This window comes from Ursus americanus, chromosome 20, assembly GCF_024610735.1.
Source record: "Ursus americanus isolate L20-20 chromosome 20, mUrsAme1.1.p, whole genome shotgun sequence".
In the NCBI taxonomy this organism is placed as follows: domain Eukaryota; kingdom Metazoa; phylum Chordata; class Mammalia; order Carnivora; family Ursidae; genus Ursus; species Ursus americanus.
Window position 1 is genome coordinate 44,319,274 of NC_142146.1, and position 6,639 is coordinate 44,325,912.

General features: G+C 44.1%; 1 pseudogene; it reads left to right on the forward strand.

Moving 5' to 3' along the window:
* Positions 1-1,657: 1,657 nt before the first annotated feature.
* LOC123802721 (elongation factor 1-alpha 1-like) lies at positions 1,658-3,259 on the forward strand (annotated as a pseudogene).
* Positions 3,260-6,639: the final 3,380 nt, after the last annotated feature.

Here is a 6,639-nt window from a genome sequence, read left to right on the forward strand (position 1 = left end):
GTGATTCTATCTAATGATGTTTTTGTGAAGGATGACTAAGACACGAAATAATTTTGTGAAAATAAAAAATGCCCTCCGGTTAAATGATGATTAAACAAGAAATAAAAATCAAACCAACAAGGCATAACTACCTTTTAATCTTCATGTGCACTAGCTTGCTCACTCTCAAAATTAATGATTTCAGACATTAATTTAATTGTGCCTCAGACCCTCAGGCTTGATACTGCTATTTTATGGAGGAGCAAACCATGACACAGAAACAATTCGCCTGATAGAAGCCCATGAGTCAGGAGGAGAGTCAACGAGAGGCCTAAAAGACTTGACCTCTGGCTGGACTAGCAGCCCAAAGGTAACCTCCAATTTACTTTAGACTGAGACTTTCTGCTACGTGCTCTGGTAACTCAGAGGGCTGTCCTCAGGGCTATAAAGGGAAGCTACAGAAAAAGTCCTCTAACCATGTTAATAACCTGGAGAAGTCCTCCAGCCTCGAGAGTGGTAACTTTGTTCTTTAAATTTCCCAGAACAATACATATATATGTATTTGTATATGTATGTGTTTGCGTATATGTAAGATACACAAACACTGTGTGTGTGCTTGTATATATGTTATATATATGTTTTATATATATATATTATATATTTTTGACTTGGACATTGACTACATAAATAATTCTTGCAATTCAGCAATAAGAAGACAACTGAATAGAAAATGGGCAAAAGTTTTGAATAGATAAAAGAAGATACCTACAATTGGCCAATAAGCACAGAAAAAGATGCTCAACATCATTAATCGTTAGGGAAATGCAAATTAAAACCACAGAAGTATAGCACTTCGTATCCATTCCTGTGGCCAAAATTGAAAAATCTCACAGTACGAGGTGTTGTCAAGCCTGTAGAGCAGCTGGGACTCTCACACATTGCTGGTGGGAGTGTAATATGATATAGCCGCCAAAGAAACCTACCTGACAATTTCTTACAAGCTGTCCAAATGAGCTAGCAATTCCATTTCTAGGCATCTAACCAAGAGAAATGAAAACATGTCCACACAAAGACTTGTACACAGATGTTCGCAGCAGTCTGTGGAAGGCAACGTCTCACATGGACCCCAGTGATCTCCGCCTCCTGGAATCCATGCCTTTATGCAACACCCTCCCCTTGAGTGCTGGCTGAAGCTAGTGACTTATCTCGCACAAAGAGATTATGGCAAAAGTGAGGAGATGCCACTGCTGAGATTAGGTTCAAAAAGACCGGTTTTCATATTTTGGCTCTCTCTTCCTCTCTTCCTCCCTCACTCTGATGAAGCCATTGGGCATATTATGAGCTTCTCTTTGAAGAGGCCCACTTGACAAGGAATTGAGGGAGGCCCCCAACCAACAGCCGGAGAGGAACTGAGGCTCTCAGTCCAACAGCCCTCAAGAAATGGAATCCTGCCGAACACCGTGAAGATGAGAATGAGCAGCTTGGCCAACACCTTGCTCACAGCTGTGTGAGAGACCTGCAGGCAGAAGCATCCAGCTGAGCGAGACCCAAATCCCTCACCCACAGAAACTGTGATATAATGGTATTTCCTTCTTAAATCACTTAAGTTTTCTTTTTCCCAGTAGGTTTGCCACCAGAACACAAATGTCGTGAAAACCACCACTCAACCTAAACCAAAATGGGAAAAGACAAGACTCACATCAATGTCGTCATTAGACACGTAAATTCAGGCAGGTCAACCGCTACTGGTCATCTGATCTACAGATGTGGTGGGATCGACATAAGAACTATCGAAAAATTTGAGAAGGGGGCTCCTGAGATGGGAAAAGGCTCCTTCAGGTGCCTGGGTCTTGGATCAACTGAAAGCTGAACGTGGACGTGGTATCACTATTGATACCTCCCTGTGGAAACTGGAGACCAGCAAATATTATGTGACCATCACTGATGCCCCAGGATACAGAAAATCAAAAAGATGATTGAGGCACATGTCAGGCTGACTGTGCTGTCCTGATTGTTGCTGCTGTGTTGGTGAATTTGAAACAGGTATCTCCAAGAATGGGCAGACTCGTGAGCATGCCCTTCTGGCTTACACACTGGGTATAAAACAACTAATCGGAGCGCCTGGGTGGCACAGCAGATAAGCGTCTGCCTTCGGCTCAGGGCATGATCCCGGCGTTGTGGGATCGAGCCCCACATCAGGCTCCTCTGATATGAGCCTGCTTCTTCCTCTCCCACTCCCCCTGCTTGTGTTCCCTCTCTCGCTGGCTGTCTCTATCTCTGTCAAATAAATAAATAAAATCTTTAAAAAAAAAACAAAACACAACTAATCGTTGGTGTTAACAAAATGGATTCCACTGAGCCACCCTACAGCCAGAAGAGATACGAGGAAATCGTTAAGGAAGTCAGCACCTACATTAAGAAAATTGGCTACAGCCCGACACAGGAGCATTTGTGCCAATTTCTGGTTGGAATGGTGACAACGTGCTGGAGCCAAGCGCTAACATGCCTCAGTTCAGGGATGAAAAGTCACCCGTAAAGATGGGAACGCCAGGGGAACCACCCTGCTTGAAGCTCTGGATTGCATTCTGCCACCAACTCATCCAACTGACAAGCCCTTGCGTCTGCCTCTCCAGGACGTCTACAAGATTGGTGGTATTGGTGCTGTCCCTGTGGGCCGAGTGGAGACTGGTGTCCTTAAACCTGCCATGATGGTCACCTTTGCTCTAGTCAGTGCTACAGCTGAAGTAAAGTCTGCTGAAATGCACCATGAAGCTTTGAACGAGTTTCTTCCCAGGGACAATGTGGGCTTCAATGTCAGAAACATATCTGTCAAAGACGTTCGTCATGGCAATGTAGCTGGTGACAGCAAAAATGACCCACCCATGGAAGCAGCTGGCTTCACAGCTCAGGTGATTATCCTGAACCACCCAGGCCAGATCAGTGCTGGATACGCACCTGTGCTGGATTGTCACACAGCTCACGTGGCTTGCAAGATTGCTGAGCTGAAGGGGAAGATTGATCGTCGTTCTGGAAAAAGGCTGGAAAGTGGTCCCAAGTTCTTAAAATCTGGTGATGCTGCCCTTGTTGATATGGTTCCTGGCCAGCCTGTGTGTGTTGATGGCCTCTCTGACTCCTCCTCTGACTCGTTCTGCTGCTCGTGACATGAGACAGACGGTTGCTGTGGGTGTCATCAAAGCAGTGGACAAGAAGGCAGCTAGAGCTGGCAAGGTCATCAAGGCTGCCCAGAAAGCTCGGAAGGCTAAATGAATATTATCCCCAATACCTGCCCCCCCCCGTCTTAATCAGTGGTAGAAGGGTCTCAGAACTGTTTGTATCAATTAGCCATTTAAGTTTAATAGTAAAAGACTGGTTAATAATAACAGTGCATCTTAAAACCTTCAGAAGGAAAGGAGACTGTTTTGTGGAACATTTGGCATGTGTGTGTGTGTGTGTGTGTGTGTGTGTGTGGCAGTTTAAAGTTATTAGTTCTTAAAATCAGTACTTTTTAATGGAAACAACTTGACCAAAAATCTGTCACAGAATTTTGAGACCCATTAAAACAAAAATTTAATGAGGAAAAAAAAATTTTAAGATAGATCACTAAGTTTTGTGGTGATTTGTTATGAATACGTAACACATTCATAGATATCAAAAGCTGAAAACAACAGGACAATGATAAACATTGTGTATATTCATTCAGTGGAATGCCAGTTGGCAATAAAAAGAAACAAACATCTGAAACATGTAACAACATGGATGAATTTAAAGCCACTAAACTCACCAAAACACAAATTGCAAACAAAAGAGGGGGTATAGTATAATCTCAATTACATGAAAGTCTAGGAAAGACAAAACATATTTGAAGTGACAAAGAGCAGATCAGTGGTTGCCCAGGGCCAGATGGTGGGGGCTGACTGAAAAGAAGCAAAAGAAATTTCTGGGCATATGGATAAGTTCTGTATACGATTGTGCCAATATAAACAATATAGATTGTATAGATCTTTGTCATAATGCATTGGATTAAATACTTAAAAATGATATATAGGCAAAAAAAATAAAAATAAAAAAGGTATATAGGCATATTTTATCATATGCAAATTATGCTGCAGTTAAATTGATTTGAAAATTTTTTTTAAAATCCCAGAGTAAATACAAGGTGTAGAACTATGGCAGCAACTTTTTTTTTTAAGCAGGCTCCACAGTCAGCATGGAGCCCGAGGCAAACTTGAACTCACGACCCTGAGATCAAGACCTGAGCTAAGATCAAGAATCGGATGCTTAACTGACTGAGCCATCCAGCCACTCCTATGGCAGCAAGTTTAAATACCTGTAGGAAATGAACCATTTCCTAGCCAATATAAGTAACCAAAACTGGCTAGAGAAGAAATGGAAAACTAGAATGTACAGCAACCACATATAATGATTGAAAAGATGATTAAAGAACTACCAAAAGCTACTTAGAAATTATTTCACTTATTGAGCCTCAGTTTCTTAATCTGCAAAATGGAAATAAAGTAACACTTAGCTCACAGAACTTCTGTGAGAATTGCGCTAATGTGCTTAGTATAACACTGGGGCCACAGGAGATGTTCAGTACTAGTTTCCCTGGTGAGCAGCGGTGTTTTAAGCCCTTTCGATGCGAGTTTTACTTCTCTTTCCAGATGGGCAACACAACATTACTCAATTCAGCCCACAAACATTAGGTTCCTCCTTTCAAGATTCTTCCCAAGGTGATTCCCAACTCCACAGGATGGAACAGTCTCTCTGTGTTTTTCTTTCCTGAACCTAATTGTGGAGAGACAGGAGGAAAGATGACTAAAAGCAGGAAGAAGGAGGCTAAGCCCCCAGAACGGGAAAAACTGCCTGGGGAGGAAGGAGACGAGACCTCTTAGGAATATCGTAAGCCTGTCAACACACATCCTTCTGCAAGCCCCGAAGTAGGATGACGCAGCCAGCTCTGGGCTGGAGAATGCTGAAGTTTCAGAGAGCTAGTCCACGGTGCTGCCGGGCTAGTTCTCGGCATCTAAAGCTAAGGGGAAGATTGATGGAACCAGAGCTTTTCATCTGGGTGCCTTTGCTTCCCTCCCTGCCTCAGGCAAGCCTCTGGGCTGAGGGAGGAGACTGCGCCCCTGGGAGGTTTAGGAGTGGTGTTCAGGGAGTGGGGCCTCCTGCCCTGCCCGTTGGAGGTCTAAAAGAATGCGGCAGATTTTTCCCGCTGGCCTCCTCCCCTCTCCATACTTTATGACTATTTCTCTTGGCCTCCTCCAGCATCTGGGAATGTTCTAGCTTTCAGACAAATGCTGGAGTTCCTGTAGCTCTGACCTGGGTGATACTTAATGCCAGAGAGCATTTCTGTGGGGAGCAGGGAGGGGCCAGTGCCTGGCTGTTATTCCAGGGAGCGGGGGTGAATTCCAATACAGCCATTATCACATCCCCTCCACCTTCAAATACACCTTTCCCCACACTCACACAGAGTAGACATCGGAGAGTCCGGTCAGGCTCAGGCTCCGAGGGACAATTGCTAAGAACCTGCCACTGCATCATGGGAACTTTTCAGTAACTTCCCTAGGTGACTTCCAGTGAATTCCCTCCAGAAAAAAGCGAGCATTTTAGGCAAGGGAACTGGCGCTGAAATCAAATGGATCCATCGGGCTCTGCCATTCGGCAACTTTGTGGCCTCGGTTTTTTCATCTCTAAAATGGGGAAGATTATACCACCTCCTCTGAATGGTAGTTTTGAGAATGAAATGGGATAGCATGTGTTGAGCGCACGGTACTGTCCCCGGCTCATCACAGAGACTCAGTAAATATGAATATGGCCTTGACCACTGTCATTCCACCTATATCCCATAGGAGTGCATGCAAGACAATTCACCACATTCTGCTAATTTTCCCCGTTGCCCCTTACTAAAAGCTGCAGTGATATTTAGAGAGATCTCGGAGATTCTACAAAAGACAGTTCAACTCAAATTTGGCCTAACAAGCATTTGTGGAGCACAAGCTATGCTTCTTATAGGTACTGGGAGTTAAAGGTGATTTCTGGTTACCTGTTGCCAAAGCCACCCCAAAACACAGTGTCTTAAAACAAGGTATTCTTGATTGTCAGGGTTTTGTGGGTTGGGTCAACCCAGTTGGCTTGTTTTTATGTAATAACGGTAAGTGAACTGGGTATCCAACCTGGTTTCTTCACTCCCTCATCTGGGGATCTCAGTGGCTCTCCTCAAGGCACCTTTCTCTAGGAGAGCAGTCCAGCTAGACTTTTTACAGGGTGGCTCAAGGTTCCAAGAAATAGAAAGCAGACGCTGTCAGTGATCTTACAACCTGAGCCTAGAAAGGGTCCGGAGTCTCTTCTGCCACTTGCTGATGACAAACAACTACTCGGCAGCCAGATTTAAGGAAGAAGATGAACAGAGCCTACCTTTCAACAGGGAAGCAGCACGTAGATACACAAGGGAAAGGACTTGGCTGGTGCTGAACATCGTTGGAGATAAGCTACCAGTGACTGCAATGCAGGAGCTCCATGCGGATAAAACACAAGCTATTTACTTGTATGATTTTATTCTTTTCAGCTGATAGTTTTTCATCCAAGTGTGTGACAAGAATCATTCACCACATATCTCAAGCTTCTGAGTTCCTGTCACTGAAATTGATTCCTCCCGTG